The sequence below is a fragment of the Arachis hypogaea genome, chromosome 3 (genome assembly GCF_003086295.3).
Source record: "Arachis hypogaea cultivar Tifrunner chromosome 3, arahy.Tifrunner.gnm2.J5K5, whole genome shotgun sequence".
Lineage (NCBI taxonomy): Eukaryota > Viridiplantae > Streptophyta > Magnoliopsida > Fabales > Fabaceae > Arachis > Arachis hypogaea.
In genome coordinates, this window is record NC_092038.1 from 11,063,954 (window position 1) to 11,086,507 (window position 22,554).

The window sequence follows — 22,554 nt, forward strand, 5'->3', positions numbered from 1 at the left end:
CATAAGGAGACTTCTTAAAATCTTCATTGTGCATAGTAGTTTTTTTCCGGACATCAATCTTCCTCCTATACTTAATCGCATTCCATTCATCTCCTTGATGGACTTTAATGTCCCTCCTTTTGTAGTATACCTGATGAAAGCATACAAGGAGATCCGGTCATACTTCTTCTTACGTGCCAAATAGATATCATTTATCCTTCCTATCTACTTGAACATATGAAACAATTCATTTTTCAAAACAAAGCTAGTAAATTATCCCCAAAAATTATGAATGATTCATTCTACAATGAAAAATATGTTTCTTAGTTCCAAACCCGTGAATATTTCCCAATACGAGGCTGTTTAACTTTATCCTATCTTGCATTAGACATAAATAGATTATGAAATACGAAAAACACACTTCAATTTAATTCAATTCAAGAGAAGGAATTGAACTTTATCATCATGGTGAATGCTGCATATTTCTTCTTCGGTGTAATAGGTGCGTGACTCACAACCTCCCTTGCTCGATCTTCTTTTCTTTCTTCAATTTGTGCGCATGTTTGAAATTAGCCGATGAGTGTTTCCGGTGCGGAAAGAGCGGCGTGGAGGAGGAAGGCGGTCTGACGGAAAAGCAGCGTGGAGAAGGAAGGCGGCGTGACGGAGCTACACAGGGGAAGAGCGCGGCGTGCGAGACCTAAATTTAAAACTTTATTTTTGTTCAAATAATTTTTACTCGTTTTAATGCAGGCTCCAATAATATCACTCGAATGGGATCAGGTATTTAATTCATAACGGTGATGAGAATTAATATATGTTCACGTATTTTCCTTTTTTAAATTTTCTTTAAAACGGTGCCAACATATATAAAATGAAAATAAGAGCTCTATAGAGCAACTTTTTATTTTAATTCAGTTCAATAACTATTGGAAAAATAATAATAGATGGTTTAAGAATAATAACAATAACAATAATAATATGCATAGGAACATAATCCCCTCATAAAAAAGAAAATTGCGATACAGTATAAAAAAAATTAATTGGTGGTTGAATATGTGTGAAATTATACTAGTTAAATTAAATCTTAAGGTAGTTCGTGAGATTAGTCGCTTGCACTAAAAAAACCTTCATTAATTTAAGAGTAAATGTCTTTTTTCGGTCTCTAATTACTTGTCTGATAGACTTTTCACCTCTTAAAAAATCTAAAAACTCAAATCGATTCCTATCTACTTTGATATATACGTTCCAGTTTCTGGCTAAGGATCGGAAAGGATATTACCAGGGACCGAAAAAGCATTTACTCAAAGTAGATATGAACTAGAACGCACATATATCAAAGTAGATAGGGATCGATTTAAGTTTTTAAATTTCTTAATAGATAGGAAATACATCAAGCAAATAGTTAGAGACCGAAAAATATGGAAAAAACTGTATCACGTTGATCTTCATTCCTTTTTTATTGAGTTATTCACAATGAATGACATGACTCATACTTTTTTTAAGCTGGACTAGACGAAATAACCGTTATGACCATTAAAGTTAAATAATATTATTCCATCAAATATTTAATCTTAAAACTAAGATGATATTGTTTCGTCTAGTCATCATGAAATAAATACATCAAGTTACTCATAGCTTATGGAGTAATTCGACCAAACATGAGTGAAAGACTAATGGACAATTTTTTAATTTCAATAATGTTTATAGTGTAATTAAAATCTCGGAAATTTTTTCAGATACAAGCTATCAATTTCAGAGTTTACTTAAGACTTAAGTTGAAATTGTACAAATGTGAATGTGAATTTTCTCTTTCCTGTATATATGCATGTAAAATAGTAACACCACCGTTTTATTCCATATTCCGATTCCCATTCAAACTCTAAGAGAGTTAGATGCTTTCACTTTAGCATTCAATCATAACCTGTTAAAAGTGAGACCCAATACAATAATAAGGGGATTTATAGTATATAAATGTGAGGATACAGATATTTTTTCTAGGGCTATTTGGTGCTGACAGGTGTCCACGGAGAGCCACTTGTGATTGATTGCTGAAAGGTGTAATGTGAAGCCATCATATAGCCGAGTAACTGAGTAGCTGATGCGCGGGAAGGGAATTGGCTCCGTTTGGACAGAGGTAGCTGCGGCAGGATGTGGAGGATTAGGCCGTGATTAGATGGGCTCCATGTGTGACCTTGGATATGGGTGGGCCGTGGGGGCATCATGTTTGAAAGGGTGACATGCGTTACAAGCATACTGGAACATAAATCAATTAAACTCGAATAAAATTAAGGAAGTGAAAAAATAAATGCGTCCGGACTAAATTTTTGCTGAACATTGAAGATTTAGTGTGTGTTTGGATTTACGTTGGCAAACTGAAGTTTGAATGAAAGTGATTTTATAAAATTGATTTTAGGTAGAAAGAAATTTGTGCCAACATGATTTATGTTTGGTCATTTTTATTAAAATAAATTTTGATAAAATAAATATTAGTTGGATAATATTAGTTAAAATTACTTCTAAATAAATAATTAATTAATTACAAAAAATATAATATTAAATTATAATATTATTTTTTTAAGTATATTTAATTTTTTTATATTTTTTGTATTTTTTATATAGTATTTTTTTATAGCACTCTATTTTAGTATATTATAATTATTTATTATTATAATAAAAATTAATATTTATTTATAAAATTTAAAAAAAATATAAAAATTGACAATTTTCTTAAGTATTTTTTTATAGTAAAATTAATATTTATTTATTAAATAAAAAATAATATATAAAATAACATATTTTAGTACTCGTTTTAAGTACTTTTAATAATTTTATTTTTATTATTATTTTAAGTTATAATTTTTTACAAGTTATATTTTTATTATTATTATTATTATTTATAATTAATGTTTTATTTAATTTATTATTTTTAATAGGAACACATATTATAAAAAATTAAAATAGCAAACAGTACAAAAAAAATTAGAATAATTGTTTTAATATTCTCAGTATTTATTTAGAGAAAATTATGGAAAAACCAATAATAATTAGCAACTAACCTAAACGTACGGTGAATAAATGCAGAAGTTATAATTTCTTGCTTCTAGTAAACGAGCTTTTAGGATGTAAAATCATGTTGGCATATAGAGAAGAAAGTGGGTGGAGCTTTGGTTAGAAAACTAGTGCTGCAAACTGTTACCCTTTTTCCACACTAACTCATAATTTTTTTTCTTTCGAAGTTGCCCCAAAAATATTTTTTTTCCAAAGCCCACAACCACAATGAACTACCCATCAATGCAGTCCTGATTCCATATCCCTCGTTATTGAATAGTATCGGCTAGGCTCACCCCTTGTAAGCCTTCTAAGCCAACATCGAATCCTGTACCATCGAAGTCTTTTTCATTATAAACCCAACGTCACACGTGTCCTCTCTCGAGGCACAAAAAAAAAAATTTTCTGTACGACTTTCCCAACTTGCAACTGGTAATTCAACCGGCAGTACCGACTTAAGTCTGTCTGGCGCTGCAAGTGAGTAAATTAATTATAAGTAAATAAGATTAAAAATTGTTGTGACATTATAAAGTGAATGTCGTTTATTGATTTTATTGTTAATTGATTTGAATATTGGGCCGGAGGCCGTAATAGGATGAGAAAACCCCCCTATGAGGTAAGTGAAGGTAATCGGCGTGAATTATTGTAATGGTGGTGGACTTGGAGATTGAGCTAGGCAAGATTTCAAGGGTTGGAACCACCGACATTTCAGGTAGGGGTTTGAGTTTCAAGTAGGCATTATGTAAAGTTATGTGAATGTCTAGGTTAGTTGACCCTAGGATAAGTGTGGATTGAAATTGGTTGTTGTCGGGGATAGTGAATGGCTATATGTATGATGCAATTTTGCTTATGTCTTTTTTTCACGGGCTCCTAGTATATCATATTCCTTCCATTATATATGTATGTATTTTGTTTTTAGAAGTCGTGATACCTCACTACCATTGATTTACGACTTAGACGTAAAGCTCTTTGTAGTTGGGTGTTACATTTTTACTATTATTATTATTTATGGTTAATTTTTGTTTAATTTACTTTAACTAATAGAATCAATATATTATATTATAAAAAGCTAATAATAAATATAAGAGAAAATTCCACTCCCCTCCCCTCTGAGATGCTAAAATGACACTTTTCTTCTCTCTACTTTATAAATGTACATTTTTCTCCTTTCCAATTTTTAAAAAACATCCTCTTTAATCCATTTTAAATTTTTTGTATTAACTAGTATTAACTTTATCCATTTTAAAAAAAAATAATTAATTTTTTGAAAAAATATACCCATTAACAAATATTTTATTTTTTATCATTAAATTTTGCTTACCAAAACACCTTTTAATAAATTATTTTTTTATTAATTAAATTGTATTTTTACCAAAATATTTTTTTAAAAATTAATAATTAAATTTGTTCATACCCTGGCCCAACACTAAGACCTAGGTCCAAATACACCAAAAGGCCCAATCCAAATATTGGCCTTCGTTATTCACCGACCTCTTCAGAAGAGGTCGGACTCAACACAGACTTCTTTCCAAGGAAGTCGGGCTCAAGAGATAGCTGGCAGATAACACTTATTCAAATAAGTAACTGCCCCTAAAATCTCTCAACCCACTTCTAGAAGCCATATCCCAACAATCCCTAGATAAAGGGACGATTATCCACCTAAAAAGGTGGCACTACTCCAACGGTGGTTATTGGTTCACCACTATAAATACACTGACACCGCTCGGGTATCACTAAGTTCCAATACTCTCTAAACTTGCTTAGACCCTTACTGACTTAGGCATCGGAGTGTCTTTGCAGGTACCACCCACCATTCTTTCACATACACAACTCGGAGGCGGCTCCCAGACGTAAACCAAGTCGGAGACTACCCTCTTCCAGCGCTTAGGCCTCACAAACAAGCCTAACCAACGTCTGGTTCTAGGTAAGCCCCGGAACAAAATTGTTTTTTCTAAGATACCTAACCTTCAATCATTTTTTCATTATTAAATTATGATTTTTATCAAAATTTTTGTTAATAATTATTTTTATATTTTACTATTAATTTTTTCATATCAATATTTATTATTTTAACATTAAATAAAAAATTTTTACCACTATTAATATGTATAACAATTAATATATATTGATATTGAAAAATAATTTTACTAAAATTTTTTATTTAATGTTAAAATAATATATATAGATATCGAAAAATTAATAGTAAAATATAAAAAAGTTGTTAATAAAAATTTTGGTAAAATTATAATTTAATAATTAAAAAATTATTGAAGGGTATTTTAAAAACAATAATATAATTATTAATTTTTAAAAAAATACAATTTAATCAATAAAAAAATAATTTATTAAAGGGTATTTTAATAAGCAAAATTTAATAATAAAAAATAAAATTTTTGTTAATGGGTATTTTTTAAAAAATAGATAAAGTTAACATTAGTTAACATAAAAAGTTTAAAATAGATTAAAAAAAAGGTTTTTTAAAAGTTAGAAGGGAGGAGAATGTATATTTATAAAATAAATGGGAGGGGAGTGTCATTTTGACATCTTACAAGGGAGGAAAGTGGAGTTTTTTTAAAATATAATATACAAAAATCATAATTATAAAAGTGTATAATGTCAAATAAAAATTTAACAAAAAAATAAACATAATAAATAATAGAAAAATAGAGCTCATATATATAAAGAGAAATAATAAGAATTTTATAAATAATATAATAACATATCTAAAGAATAAAATTGGTAAAAAAAAATAGATGTTTAATTAAAATGGCTAAAAGTCTGTTAGTGAAACGCAGAAGTTAAAAATTATTGAGTCGGTTAGTAAACAAGTTTTGAATACAAAATTACTTCTATGTTTGCCTAATAAAAAATTAACCAAATAAAAAATTAAACTTTCAAAAAAATTAAACGTACTTTTTGTTTTCGAACGGATCTGTTGAACACACTCTTAGTTTATTTAGCAGGAAGTAGTTGTTTTAGTGCTGTACTCGTTATAAGTTAATTTTGTATAACTTAAAAAATAATGAATAAAGATAACGAATATTAAATACCTGAGTATGGCACTACTAGATTAATATTTTTGGGCTCCTCCATTTTTCAGGATCATGCTGGATAGTGAAAACAATACATCTCTCCCCACTCACTAACACACAATATTTTGGGAGGTTGGGGGCTGCCCAAAAATCTGCTTTCTCCAAGGCCCACACCCAACAGAAATCCACACACCCAACCATCCCTGAATCAACAGTTCAAGCTATTTTTATGAAAACGGCTAGGCTCATTCCATCTAAGCCTACACCGAATATCTACTCTCACAGCTTCTTCCGTTATGCAACTTAACAGCACACGTGTCTCATCTCTAGGAAGAAAAAATAATATCTTTATATCTTTTTCAATTTTAATCTTTACAGTAGAGCGACTCATACAATAATGTTGAGGGTACCACTAAAAAATAAAAATCCAAAACGGTGGAAGGTACCTCGGAAGATATTTTATTATGTAAAAAGGGTCTGAATGAACATCATACATTACATTGCCATATATGTATATGATTGCATGTACATAATATTGATGTGTATGGGCTATTAAAAAGTCACATAAACCAACAAATGTGAATATGACATGTTAATAAATAATAACTCAAATGACATAATTTTTTCATACTCAGATATTACAAATTTGAGCCTCTATATTTACAGTAATAAAAAAAAGGTATGAATGTGGCAGAGGACCCCAAGGACCCATGGAGGACCCTCCTTATACTACTCTGCCAGTGCCCCCTTTCTCAAAATTTCTCAACTTAATAAATAACTTTGTGGGGGATTTGTGAGGACTGAGGTGGGGTTATGATGTACTCAATCCACTTTTCTTTTCTTTTCTCTTATTTATTTAATTTTTTAAAATAATTAATAATATAATAATATTTTTATTTGCAAATGAATTAAACGGTTATAATTTTTAAGAATACAATATTAAAAACTCACATATAATTTACATTCACACACAATAGTATAGATAAGATAAGGTGACTTTTTTTTTTTAACTTTCATTTTATATGAATTCTAAGTTAGGAATTTAGTGAATTTGGATTTAATAGAGTTGCTTAAATACTTGGTTTGGATTGACAGAGAAAAAATATTCAAAGACTTGTTTTAGTGCGAGTTGGACGTTTGGGTTGAGTTGATTATTGGAGAATTGGAGCTTGACTTGCTTGTGGAGCTCTTGGTTGAGGTTTGGATCTATTTCAGAAAAAAAATTTAAAGATTGAAAACCGCCGTCAATAAAGTGCAGATTTTTGTTTCAGGTAAGCATTATGTAAAATTATGTGAAAACTTAAGTTAAATATCTTAAAATAGGATTGAATGAAAATAATTGTTGTCGTGAATTATTAATAGTTAGATGTGGCGGTAGTCCGCACGCATATGCAGTTGCAGAAATGTAAATATGGAAACACGAAAATGAAGAACTGAATAAGAGATTTTTATTAAATGATCTGAAAAGGGAGAAGAGGGAAGAAGAGCTGGAGAGCTTACAAGGGGAACTCTCAGAGCATCTCTCACTAACTTCTCTCTATGTTTTTGTAAAATGAAAAGGGTGCCTTACAATGAGAATGTGGCCTCCTTTTATAGTTGAGAAAATTACTGTTTCTATAGTGCAGGTTATATTAACCGGTACTATTGGTACAATACAAGTTGATACAATTTTGATTTTTGCAAATTTGGCTTAAGATCTATTCTTCTCCTAGATTGATTCCAAAGCAATCGTCTTCATTTTGATTGTAATCACTTGATGATTCTTCTGAGGGAGTAGGATCATTTTTGTGTTTTTTGTCTTCTTCGATCATCTGCATGATTTGTTGAAGGTGTCTTGCTAAGGTTTCTTTTGATTGGGCTCCTGCAAGGGCTGCTGCAATTTGGGCTTTCTGGTTGAGGAATACTGATTCTTCATGGTCGAATGGTTTGGTGAACTTGGGGTGCTCTTTAAACCAATCTCGAACTTTATCTGGATGGGCCATCGCGGCATCAAACTGAGACCACCATTTTACATAAGCATTCCTTTGAAGCATAGGTGGTGCCTTTGGATGTTCTTGTTTACCATACCTGTACTGCCATGAGAATACCCAGGCCAGGGAGAAAACAGAGAAAAATTGAAGATCTGCAGGAATGCTTGTTTCCTGTTGGTCAAATTTTTTGGTGAAAATTTTGAACCCCTCGTCGGCAGGTGGGGGCAAGATTTCTGGTAGAGGACCAAAGTAATCCCACCATTGGGAGAACCAATTTGGGAATTGATAATTGGTATTTTTCTTGAAATAAATGAGCCAAGAATGTCTGTTCTGATTATTTTGTAACCAAAATACTCTTGTCCAGGCATCCACATAATCCCAATAAGAATATCCTATCGGGTCATAAGGATTAGAGAATTTTTTAGTATTGTTTGGATTTTTACCAAATTGATTAGGGGTGAGTACATTTAGAATTTGAATGGTTGAATGAGTTATGTTGGTGGCATCTTTAGGATCTTTGTAATGTTTTATTGAGACTGAATCTGAATCCACTAATATGAATTCATAAAACTGTCTGGTTTTGTTCAAGGCTGTTGGTCTAAAATGGAATCCTGGTGGAAAAACTTCAGGAATAACTTTAAAAGGTGATTTTTCCCAAAACTCGGGTTCCATTAGAAGGACAGATGAGAACTTGTTTTTTGAAATGTATGTGGATGGTTGTTTTAGTTGAGTGTTGACAGGCTGGGTTTGGTTTGATTGAGGTGGCATTGTTTGGGCAATTGTTTTTCCTTTTGGGTCATTGCAAATGGTTTTTTGAGTTGCCATTTGTGAGATAAGTTTGGTAAGGTCTATTTCATCTTCATCTGAGCTGTCACATATGTCAGCCCAGGATTTTTTATGGAGCTTCGTAAGGCCTGCATCTTGTAAGGCCAACAAGGTTTGGATTGGGAAGGCATAATCTGCCTTTGTTTGTTTGGCTGTTTGACTACTTGGGGGTTGAGTAAATGACTCAACTACATTTTTTGTGATCTGAGTAGATGACCCAGTCGGCTCTTGGGTTATAGGGGAAGGTTGTTGGGTAGATGACCTAGTTGGGGTAGTTGACCCAGATTTCTTAGTCGGCCCAAGAAGGGCTAGGCGAATGCCTCTGCCTCTTACCGATGCTAATGTTGCCTTTTTAGGCATCTTTCCCTTGATTATCTCCCTGCAAATATTCACGTGTGAGAAAGTCAGGGAGAGAGTTTGAGTTACCCTTGATATGCTCAATGTCGAAATAAAAAACACTTAAAATTGCTTGCCATCTAGCAAAAATTTGTTTTGATGCAAGATTTTTTACATCATTTTGTAACACATCTTTAGCTGATTTGCAATCAACTCGGACTAAAAATTTTTGATTGAGTAAGTCGGATTGAAATTTTGTGATGCATAAAACAATGGCTAAAATTTCTTTTTTGATTGTGGAATATTTTTGTTGAGTAATATTCCAGTGTTTGGATGTAAATGCAATGATACATTCTTTATCATGCAGTTTTTGTTTTAGAATACCACCATATCCTAAATCTGATGCATCGGTTTCTACTATTTTGAATGTATGAGGAATGGGCAGGTAAAGACATGGAAGATTGCGGACTTTGGTTTTAAGAAATCTGATAATATCCGAATGTTTATCTGTCCAAGGTGGAGGATTTTTCTTAAGCCTATCATGGAGGGGCTTAAGGAGATTGTTAAGATTCGGGATGAAATCTGAAACATAGTTGAGACATCCTAGGAACCTCTGGAGCTGAGGTTTATCGAGGATATAATCTGGAACTTTTCTGCAAACAAAATTGATCTTTCAATAGGAGTTATTGTTCCCTGGAAAATTATGTGACCCAGAAATCGGATGTTTGTTTGAAAAAGAACAATTTTTGGTTTAGAAACAGCAAGTCCATTTTTTTATGATGTACATAAAAGTTTTAACATGTTTGAAATGTTCATCCAGAGTCTGGGAAAAAATTAAGACATCATCAATATAAACGATTGCAAAGTTTGAGTATGGGTTGAAAATATCATTCATGATTTTCTGAAATTCGGAAGGGGCATTTTTCAGACCAAAAGGCATTACATTCCATTCATATTGCCCGAATGGAACTGTAAAAGCTGTTTTATATCGGTCTGATTCAGTGATTTGAATTTGCCAAAAACCCGACTTCATATCAAATTTTGAAAAAATATTTGCTGAGTTTAACCTATTAAGCAAATCCTTTTTGTTTGGGATGGGGTAACGAATCCACTGTAAAGCTTGATTCAAAGGTTTGTAATTGATGAGAAGCCTGGGAGTTCCTCTTTCTATCTCAGCTTGTTTATTAACATAAAAAGCAGAGCAAGACCAAGGACTTTTGCTAGGACGGATTAACTTTTTATCCAAAAGATCTTTAGTTTCTTGTTGACAATGCTGCAAAAGCTGCTCATTCATTTGAATGGGGCGGGCTTTTGTAGGGATTTTTTATTCTTTGAAATCCTTTTCATCTGGAAGATCAACAATGTGTTCTTTCCTATCCCAGAAGGCATGAGGCAAATCAGAACAAATAGATTTTTCAATTTGATTTAAAAGATTTTTTATTTTTTCTTGAATCTTTGGTTGAGAAAGCTGTGATTCAAGGGTTTTGAAAGAGATTTCTTCTTTTAGAAAACAAATCTGTTTGGTTTTGGATTCAATTAGGTTTAGAGATCTTTGCTTTGGTGAGTCTAGGAATTCAAAGAAAGTTACTTGTCCTCCTACAAAAGAGGTAAGTCCAGGAGAATCTGCCAGATATGAAAACAATAGATTTATGAAAGGTGTCCCCAAAACTACATCATTTTTTATATCTTTTGCTATGATGAAATCGGTGGGAATTCTGATATTTCCCTTTTCAATAAAGACATTGGTTATTTTAAAACTGATACTTAGCCTTTCACCCGTTATTGAGCTAAGGCATTCAGTAGTTTTTTCGAAATATTTTGTGGGGACCAGACCTTCCTTAATACAGTTTGAATCTGCACCTGAATCAAAGAGTGCAATGGTGTCAAAAATAAAATCTTTAACAACAATTCGGACATTAACACGATGTTTCATGAAGGAGAATACATTTATTATTCTCAAAATTTCTTTTACCTCAGTTTGGTTTAAAAGAGAACCAAGATCCTCATCACCAGATTCTTCTTCTTGTACTAATTGCGAGAGAATGAGGTGATGATCGTTTTGGTTTCTTTTGATTTCCTGGATTTCTCTCTTAAGATTGTTAACCTCAGTTTGGAGGTCCTGAATGGTTATGGGACGAATAACTTGTTTTTCTAATCTTTTGAAAATAGGTTTGAAATCATATTTATTGTTAAGGACCAAATTTTTGGGTTTTTTCTCCTTTTGTAAAGATCTTTATAGTTTCAAAAGAAAGTCTTTCTTTTGTTCTGGATTGTCAATAGCCTCGATAGCATCAAATAAGAGATCTTGATCTTTGGATAAAACATTAATCTGCTTGATATCTAAATCTGAGGATGACTCAACATCATCAACTTGGATATTGTTGATATTATCATCAGAAGATTCTGGTCCAGAGTTATCATCTGAACTCTCAATCATAAGATTATTAATCTGTTCCTCAATCTGAGGATCAAGGTTCATATTATTAATCTTTCCTTTTAACCGACAATATTTGCTAACATGTCCTGGTTTTTTACATGTGTAACAAATAATGGGGTTTTTCTGGGGATACTTTTGGAAATTCTTTTGGAAACCTGTTTCATTTTTAGGTTTTTGAAAACCCTTTTTGAATCTTCTAAAATTCTTTTCAGGGTTAGGTTTAAAAACTTTTCGGTTGGAAGGTCTTTTAGATTTCCTTGGATGACAAGCAGGAAGACCAAATTGTTCACAGAAAGTTCCCAAATCGATACGATTTTGAGTTTTCTCACGAGCAAGTTGCCTTTGGGTGAATCTACTTTCCCTGATTCATCTTGTTTTACTTCTCGTAAAATAATATTCCTCTAGGACCTCTTTTACGAGAAGTAAAACAAGCACCTCTTTTACGAGAAGTAAAACAAGATGAATCAGGGAAAGTAGAGATTTTCTTTGATAGACGAAACTCTTTTTCTTCTAGATCTGAAGCAGGAACATCTAATGATTTTGCTTCAGCAAGAAGATCTTTTTCAGTAACTTCCCAATCTCAGTTTTCAAAAATGTCGAGACCAGCCAATTCTGAAATACATATTTCGGGATTACAAAACAATTCAAGCATTTCTCAAGGAGTTTACCAAGAAGATGATGGTGATGTAGAATTTGAAGTTGAATCTTCTCATCAATCCCATGATTCTCCAACATATTCTTCTTTGAATGGTAAATGAATAACACAGAATTTGTTATAAACAGAGAAGCCTTACGTAAAAACCTTAACTCTAAAGAGTATGACCTCCAAAGAGAATGGTATTTACGTACTTATACAGCTTCTCAAATCTCATCATTCAAAGAAAAATATTACAAATTTTTAAATGATGTTAGAATGCATATTCCTTCTTTTGAATGGTTTCATGCTTATTCCATAAAAAACAACATTGACTATCCTTTTAAAACTAAACAAACTTCATTTTCAGCAAATGTTATTTCAACTTGGAAAGTCAAAGATGGGAACTTAGTTAGATATGAGTTTCCTCCAAAAGGAGCTTTTATTATTTCAAATACGGAAGGACATAATCCTGTTATGGCCTCTCCCTTTAAAACAAAGAATGTGGATGAAGCTGTCGCCCCTAAAGATATTAAAAATCTCATTGAACAATCAAATTATACCAACAGATTTTTACAATGCTTGGGTGACAACCTTTCATCTTCAGGATCTACTTTCTCCTTGAAAAATGTTTCTGAAGCATCTAATTCTAAAAGTATTGAGAAACCTCTTTTTAAACCTTTCAAAATAAGTAGCAAGGCTAAGCAAAGTCTTAAAACCTCCATTTTAAAACAACAATCTAGTGATTCGGAAGTTATTCAAAAGATTGACCAACTTTTGAATCGTTTTACTACTATCCCTGAAACTCTTACAAACTCGGGTGAATCTACTTCTCGTATTCAAACACGCTCATCTAAAGCTATTAATGCCCTCGGCCTTGAGTCCAATGAATCTTGCTCTGAGCAAAGTGATGATTCTGGCAAATCATCCCTCAAGATCAGCCCCATTTTGACCAACTCCCTAACCAAGTGGAAGGGTTTAACTAAACCCTCTACGTATGGTTATAATCGTGTATCCGCTCCAGATCTAGCTCTCGAAGAAAGAGAACTAGGTTTTGTTAGCTTCAATGCCAATAATGTCTATGAATGGAATATAGATGGCAAAACGGAATATAACATCATGAGTATGCTTCAGCATATGACAATGGTAGTCACAGCCTATCAAGCAGCCCATGACACCTCTGAAGAAGCTATAGCCAATGTTATTGTTTCTGGGTTTAGTGGCCAACTGAAGGGATGGTGGGATAACTACCTTTTTGATAACCAAAAACACTCAATCTTTTCTGCCATAAAAGTCAACGACCAGAACGAACCCATCATTGGTGACGACAGGGAACCTATCCCCGATGCTGTCAATACCTTAATTTTTACCATAGCAAGCCACTTCATTGGTGATCCATCTCTTTGGAAAGACCGTTCTGCTGAGCTGCTTTCCAATCCCAGATGCAAAACTTTGTCTGACTTTCGATGGTATAAAGACACCTTTCTTACTAGGGTTTATACCAGAGAAGACAGTCAACAACCTTTCTGGAAAGAATAATTCCTTGCTGGACTCCCCAAATCCCTTGGAGATAACGTAAGGGACAAAATTCGTAGCTTAACCCCAGACGGAATAATACCATATGATGAGTTAAGTTATGGCCAACTCATTTCTTTTATCCAAAAGGTTGCCCTAAAGATTTGTCAAGATGATAAAATCCAAAGGCAACTTGCTCGTGAGAAAATCAGGGAGAGAGTTTGAGTTACCCTTGATATGCTCAATGTCGAAATCAAAGACACTTAAAATTGCTTGCCATCTAGCAAAAATTTGTTTTGATGCAAGATTTTTTACATCATTTTGTAACACATCTTTAGCTGATTTGCAAATATTGTCGGTTAAAAGGAAAGATTAATAATCTGAACCTTGATCCTCAGATTGAGGAACAGATTAATAATCTTATGATTGAGAGTTCAGATGATAACTCTGGACCAGAATCTTCTGATGATAATATCAACAATATCTAAGTTGATAATGTTGAGTCATCCTCAGATTCAGATATCAAGCAAATTAATGTTTTATCCAAAGATCAAGATCTCTTATTTGATGCTATCGCGGCTATTGACAATCCAGAACAAAAGAAAGACTTTCTTTTGAAACTAAAAAGATCTTTACAAAAGGAGAAAAAACCCAAAAATTTAGTCCTTAACAATAAATATGATGTCAAACCTATTTTCAAAAGATTAGAAAAACAAGTTATTCGTCCCATAACCATTCAGGACCTCTAAACTGAGGTTAGCAATCTTAAGAGAGAAAGAAACCAAAACGATCATCACCTCATTCTCTCGCAATTAGTACAAGAAGAAGAATCTAGTGATGAGGATCTTGGTTCTCTTTTAAACCAAACTGAGTGCTCTAAGGAACAAGAAAATAAAATTTCTAACGACAACGAGGTAAAAGAAATTTTGAGAATAATAAATGTATTCTCCTTCATGAAACATCGTGTTAATGTCCGAATTGTCGTTAAAGATTTTATTTTTGACACCATTGCACTCTTTGATTCAGGTGCAGATTCAAACTGTATTAAGGAAGGTCTGGTCCCCACAAAATATTTCGAAAAAACTACTGAACGCCTTAGCTCAATAACGGGTGAAAGGCTAAGTATCAATTTTAAAATAACCAATGTCTTTATTGAAAAGGGAAATATCAGAATTCCCACCGATTTCATCATAGCAAAAGATATAAAAAATGATGTAGTTTTGGGGACACCTTTCATAAATCTATTGTTTCCATATCTGGCAGATTTTCCTGGACTTACCTCTTTTGTAGGAGGACAAGTAACTTTCTTTGAGTTCCTAGACTCACCAAAGCAAAGATCTCTAAACCTAATTGAATCCAAAACCAAACAGATTTGTTTTCTAAAAGAAGAAATCTCTTTCAAAACCCTTGAATCACAGCTTTCTCAACCAAAGATTCAAGAAAAAATAAAAAATCTTTTAAATCAAATTGAAAAATCTATTTGTTCTGATTTGCCTCATGCCTTCTGGGATAGGAAAGAACACATTGTTGATCTTCCAGATGAAAAAGGATTTCAAAGAATCAAAAATCCCTACAAAAGCCCGCCCCATTCATCAAATGAATGAGCAGCTTTTGCAGCATTGTCAACAAGAAACTAAAGATCTTTTGGATAAAAAGTTAATCCGTCCTAGCAAAAGTCCTTGGTCTTGCTCTGCTTTTTATGTTAATAAACAAGCTGAGATAGAAAGAGGAACTCCCAGGCTTCTCATCAATTACAAACCTTTGAATCAAGCTTTACAGTGGATTCGTTACCCCATCCCAAACAAAAAGGATTTGCTTAATAGGTTAAACTCAGCAAATATTTTTTCAAAATTTGATATGAAGTCGGGTTTTTGGCAAATTCAAATCACTGAATCAGACCGATATAAAACAGCTTTTACAGTTCCATTCGGGCAATATGAATGGAATGTAATGCCTTTTGGTCTGAAAAATGCCCCTTCCGAATTTCAGAAAATCATGAATGATATTTTCAACCCATACTCAAACTTTGCAATCGTTTATATTGATGATGTCTTAATTTTTTCCCAGACTCTGGATGAACATTTCAAACATGTTAAAACTTTTATGTACATCATAAAAAAATGGACTTGCTGTTTCTAAACCAAAAATTGTTCTTTTTCAAACAAAAATCCGATTTCTGGGTCACATAATTTTCCAGGGAACAATAACTCCTATTGAAAGATCAATTTTGTTTGCAGAAAAGTTTCCAGATTATATCCTCGATAAACCTCAGCTCCAGAGGTTCCTAGGATGTCTCAACTATGTTTCAAATTTCATTCCGAATCTTAACAATCTCCTTAAGCCCCTCCATGATAGGCTTAAGAAAAATCCTCCACCTTGGACAGATAAACATTCGGATATTATCAGATTTCTTAAAACCAAAGTCCACAATCTTCCATGTCTTTACCTGCCCATTCCTCATGCATTCAAAATAGTAGAAACTGATGCATCAGATTTAGGATATGGTGGTATTCTAAAACAAAAACTGCATGATAAAGAATGTATCATTGCATTTACATCCAAGCACTAGAATATTACTCAACAAAAATATTCCACAATCAAAAAAAAAATTTTAGTCATTGTTTTATGCATCACAAAATTTCAATCCGACTTACTCAATCAAAAATTTTTAGTCCGAGTTGATTGCAAATCAGCTAAAGATGTGTTACAAAATGATGTAAAAAATCTTGCATCAAAACAAATTTTTGCTAGATGGCAAGCAATTTTAAGTGTCTTTGATTTCGACATTGAGCATATCAAGGGTAACTCAAACTCTCTCCCTGACTTTCTCACACATGAATATTTGCAGGGAGATAATCAAGGAAAAGATGCCTAAAAAGGCAACATTAGCCTCGGTAAGAGGCAGAGGCATTCGCCTAGCCCTTCCTGGGCCGACTAAGAAATCTGGGTCAACTACCCCAACTGGGTCATCTACCCAACAACCTTCCCCTATAACCCAAGAGCCGACTGGGTCATCTACTCAGATCACAAAAAATGTAGTTGAGTCATTTACTCAACCCCCAAGTAGTCAAACAGCCAAACAAACAAAGGCAGATTATGCCTTCCCAATCCAAACCTTGTTGGCCTTACAAGATGCAGGCCTTACGAAGCTCCATAAAAAATCCTGGGCTGACATATGTGACAGCTCAGATGAAGATGAAATAGACCTTACCAAACTTATCTCACAAATGGCAACTCAAAAAACCATTTGCAATGACCCAAAAGGAAAAACAATTGCCCAAACAATGCCACCTCAATCAAACCAAACCCAGCCTGTCAACACTCAACTAAAACAACCATCCACATACATTTCAAAAAACAAGTTCTCATCTGTCCTTCTAATGGAACCCGAGTTTTGGGAAAAATCACCTTTTAAAGTTATTCCTAAAGTTTTTCCACCAGGATTCCATTTTAGACTAACAGCCTTGAACAAAACCAGACAGTTTTATGAATTCATATTAGTGGATTCAGATTCAGTCTCAATAAAACATTACAAAGATCCTAAAGATGCCACCAACATAACTCATTCAACCATTCAAATTCTAAATGTACTCACCCCTAATCAATTTGGTAAAAATCCAAACAATACTAAAAAATTCTCTAATCCTTATGACCCAATAGGATATTCTTATTGGGATTATGTGGATGCCTGGACAAGAGTATTTTGGTTACAAAATAATCAGAACAGACATTCTTGGCTCATTTATTTCAAGAAAAATACCAATTATCAATTCCCAAATTGGTTCTCCCAATGGTGGGATTACTTTGGTCCTCTACCAGAAATCTTGCCCCCACCTGCCGACGAGGGGTTCAAAATTTTCACCAAAAAATTTGACCAACAGGAAACAAGCATTCCTGCAGATCTTCAAATTTTTCTCTGTTTTCTCCCTGACCTGGGTATTCTCATGGCAGTACAGGTATGGTAAACAAGAACATCCAAAGGCACCACATATGCTTCAAAGGAATGCCTATGTAAAATGGTGGTCTCAGTTTGATGCCGCGATGGCCCATCCAGATAAAGTTCGAAATTGGTTTAAAGAGCACCCCAAGTTCACCAAACCATTCGACCATGAAGAATCAGTATTCCTCAACCAGAAAGCCCAAATTACAGCAGCCCTTGCAGGAGCCCAATCAAAAGAAACCTTAGCAAGACACCTTCAACAAATCATGCAGATGATCGAAGAAGACAAAAAACACAAAAATGATCCTACTCCCTCAGAAGAATCATCAAGTGATTACAATCAAAATAAAGACGATTGCTTTGGAATCAATCTAGGAGAAGAATAGATCTAAGCCAAATTTGCAAAAATCAAAATTGTATCAACTTGTACTGTACCAATAGTACCGGTTAATATAACCTGCACTATAGAAACGGTAATTTTCTCAACTATAAAAGGAGGCCACATTCTCATTGTAAGGCACCTGATGAGCGGATAATTTGTATGCTTTTTGGCATTGTTTTTAGTATGTTTTTAGTGTAATCTAGTTAGTTTTTAGTATATTTTTATTAGTTTTTAGCTAAAATTCACTTTTCTGGACTTTACTATGAGTTTGTGTGTTTTTCTGTGATTTCAGGTATTTTCTGGCTGAAATTGAGGGTCCTGAGCAAAAATCTGATTCCGAGACCAAAAAGGACTGCAGATGCTGTTGGATTCTGACCTCCCTGCACTCGAAATGGATTTTCTGGAGCTACAGAAGCCCAATTGGCGCGCTCTCAACGGCGTTGGAAAGTAGACATCCTGGGCTTTCCAGCAATATATGATAGTCCATACTTTGCCCAAGATTTGATGGCCCAAACCGGCGTAGCAATTCGGCCTCAGAAATTCCAGCGTTTAACGCTGGAACTGGCATGAAACTTGGAGTTAAACGCCCAAACTGGCATGAAAGCTGGCGTTTAACTCCAGAAAAGGTCTCTACACGAAATTGTTTCATTGCTCAACCCCAGCACACACCAAGTGGGCCCGGAAGTGGATTTTTAAGTCATTTACTCATCTCTGTACACCCTAGGTTACTAGTTTACTATTAATAGGATCTTTTGACATTGTATCTGTACCTCATGACACTTTACACCTTTCTTTGTGTACTTTCCATGGCATGAGTCTCTAAACCCCATGGTTGGGGGTGAGGAGCTCGTCTGTGTCTTGATGGATTAATGCAATTGCTACTGTTTCTCATTCAATCATGCTTGCTTCCATTCTAAGATAATACTTGTTCTCAACCCGGATGAATGTGATGATCCGTGACAATCATCATCATTCTCAACTACGAACGTGTGCCTGACAACCACCTCCGTTCTACCTTAGATTAAGTAGTTATCTCTTGGATTCTTTAATCGGAATCTTCGTGGTATAAGCTAGAACTGATGGCGGCATTCAAGAGAATCCGGAAGGTCTAAACCTTGTCTGTGGTATTTTGAGTAGGATTCAATGATTGAGTGACTGTGACGAGCTTCAAACTCCTAGCAGGCGGGGCGTTAGTGACAGACGCAAAAGAATCACTGGATTCTATTCCGGCCTGACCGAGAACCGACAGATGAATTCCGCGTGCTGTGACAGAGCATATGCAATCGTTTTCACTGAGAGGATGGGAGGTAGCCATTGACAACAGTGAAACCCTACATACAGCTTGCCATGGAAGGAGTCTTGCGTGTTTGAAGAAGAAGACAGTAGAAAAGCAGAGATTCAGAAGATGGAGCATCTCCAAAACCTCAACCTATTCTCCTTACTGCGAAACAAGTAATCATTTCATGTTCTTTTGTTCTTTTTTCACAATCAATCCTGATAATTTCTGATATCCTGACTAAGATTTACAAGATAACCATAGCTTGTTTCAAGCCGACAATCTCCGTGGGATCGACCCTTGCTCACGCAAGGTATTACTTGGACGACCCAGTGCACTTGCTGGTTAGTTGTGCGGAGTTGCAAAAGTGTGATTGCAATTTCGTGCACCAAGTTTTTGGCGCCGTTGCCGGGGATTGTTGAGTTTGGACAACTGACGGCTTATCTTGTTGCTTAGATTAGGACTTTTTTTTTTATTTTTTATTTTTGTGGTTTAGAGTCTTTTAGTTGAGTCTAGTTTCATATTTTAAGTTTGGTGTCAATTGCATACTTTTGTTTTTCTTTTAATTTTCGATTTTGCATGTTCTTAGTCCCTTTTTGATCCATAAAAATTCTAAGTTTGGTGTCCTCTTTTTGTTTTTCCCTTAAAATTTTTCGAAAATTTGTGTTTGATTTTCTAAAAATTTTAAGTTTGGTGTCTTTTTGTGTTTTTCTCTTTCCTCTTTTCAAAATCAAATTTTTTTCATAAAATTTTTCAATCATATCTTTCTAATTGCTATTTTCAAAATCTTTTTAATTAACTCATTGATTCAGTTTTCAATTTGCTTTGATCTTGTTTTCTTTTTCATTTTCGAATTTTTATTTTTATTTTATTGTTTTATTCTATTTTTTTCGTTAATTCAAAAAAAAAAAACAAAATTTATCCCCTTGCAATCATTATCATTTCCCTTTTGTCCATTATGGACTTAAGTGGGATCAATCAGTCCAAAAGGACTCTGGGGTCATATGCTAACCCCATTACAGCTGCATATGGGAGTAGCATCTGTACACCTCCCATCAAAGCAAGCAGCTTTGAACTAAATCCTCAACTCATTATCATAGTGCAGCAAAATTGCCAGTATTCCGGTCTTCCACAGGAAGAACCTACTGAGTTTCTGTCACAGTTTTTACAAATTGCTGACACAGTACATGATAAAGAGGTAGATCAGGATGTCTACAGACTATTACTGTTTCCATTTGCTGTAAAAGATCAAGCAAAAAGGTGGTTGAATAACCAACCTACAGCAAGCATAAAGACATGGAAACAGTTGTCAGACAAATTCCTGAATCATTTTTACCCTCCTAAGAGGATGACACAGCTAAGGCTGGACATCCAAGGCTTTAAACAAGAGGATAATGAATCCCTTTACAATGCCTGGGAGAGGTATAGAGGTATGCTAAGGAAATGTCCCTCTGAAATGTTTTCAGAGTGGGTACAGTTAGACATTTTCTACTATAGGCTTACAGAAAAAGCTCAGATGTCTTTAGACCACTCAGCTGGTGGATCTATACACATGAGGAAGACAATTGAAGAAGCTCAAGAGCTTATAGACACTGTTGCTAGAAACCAACATTTGTACTCTAGCAATGAGTTCTCTCCAAAAGAGGAAGTCATGGCAGTAGTCACTGACCCTAGTCCTCAAGAACAGATAATTGAGCTTAATCAACAATTGCTCCTGATAACAGAACAGTTAGCAGACTTTAAAGAAATGCTCCATGAAACTAAAGTTGCTAACAAGAGCATAGAACTGCAGTTGAAGCAAGCAAAACAGCAAATATCCAAACAGATAACAGAGGAATGTCAAGCAGTTCAACTGAGGAGTGGGAAGACACTGAATAACACTGCTCAGAAGAGCAAAAAGCCAAACAAGGAACAATTGACAGAGGACAACCAAACCACTGTGCAAAATCCCTCTGAGGACAGTAAGAGCTCAGAGAGGAATATTATTGGCGTTCAAACGCCAGAAAGGGAAGGAAACCTGGCGTTAAACGCCCATTCCTTGCCCAGTTCTGGCGTTCAAACGCCAGAAAAGGGGGAAAAGTTGGCGTTAAACGCCCATTTTCCACCCAATCCTGGCGTTCAGACGCCTAAGGGGGATCAGACACCTGAAAGTGCTGACAGTAATCCCTCTAACAAGGCTTCTTCAACCACTTCTATAAGGAATAAACCTGCAGCATCTAAGGTTGAAGAATATAAAGCCAAAATGCCTTATCCTCAAAAACTCCGCCAAGCGGAACAGGATAAGCAATTTGCCCGCTTTGCAGACTATCTAAGGACTCTTGAAATAAAGATTCCGTTTGCAGAGGCACTTGAGCAAATACCTTCTTATGCTAAGTTCATGAAAGAGATCTTAAGTCATAAGAAGGATTGGAGAGAAACTGAAAAAGTGTTTCTCACCGAAGAATGCAGTGCAGTCATTTTAAAGAGCTTACCAAAAAAGCTTCAAGATCCAGGAAGCTTTATGATACCATGCACATTAGAAGGTGCCTGCACCAAGACAGTCCTATGTGATCTTGGAGCAAGCATCAATCTAATACCTGCATCCACTATCAGAAAGCTTGGGTTGACTGGAGAAGTCAAACCAACCCGGATATGCCTCCAACTTGCTGATGGCTCCATTAAATACCCATCAGGCATAATTGAGGACATGATTGTCAAGGTTGGGCCATTCGCCTTTCCCACTGACTTTGTAGTGCTGGAAATGGAGGAGCACAAGAGTGCAACTCTCATTCTAGGAAGACCTTTCCTAGCAACTGGACGAACTCTCATTGATGTACAAAAAGGGGAAGTAACCTTGAGAGTCAATGAGGATGAGTTCAAGTTGAATGCTGTAAAAGCTATGCAGCATCCAGACACACCAAATGACTGCATGGGCGCTGACATTATTGACTCTCTGGTAGAAGAGATCAATATGACTGAAAGCCTAGAATCAGAGCTTGAGGACATCTTCAAAGATGCTCAACCTGATCAAGAAGAACTAGAGGAAGCAAAGGAATTTTCGAAAATTCCTCAGGAGGAGGATAAGCCTCCCAAACCTGAACTCAAGCCAATACCACCATCCCTGAAATATGCATTTCTGGGAGGGGGTGAAACTTTTCCAGTGATTATAAGCTCTGCTTTAAATCCACAGGAAGAGGAAGC

The 22,554-nt window shown here is 34.7% G+C and overlaps 1 protein-coding gene across 1 annotated transcript in view; it reads right to left on the reverse strand.

The window, feature by feature from the left end:
- Positions 1-1,804: 1,804 nt before the first annotated feature.
- The window catches only part of LOC112789474 (signal recognition particle 14 kDa protein), a 43,554-nt gene continuing 22,804 nt past the window's right edge, over positions 1,805-22,554 (reverse strand). The window contains exon 6 of the transcript XR_011879534.1: positions 1,805-2,232. The gene's annotated coding sequence lies outside the window, so the exon portion shown is untranslated. The remainder of the gene's footprint in view (positions 2,233-22,554) is intronic.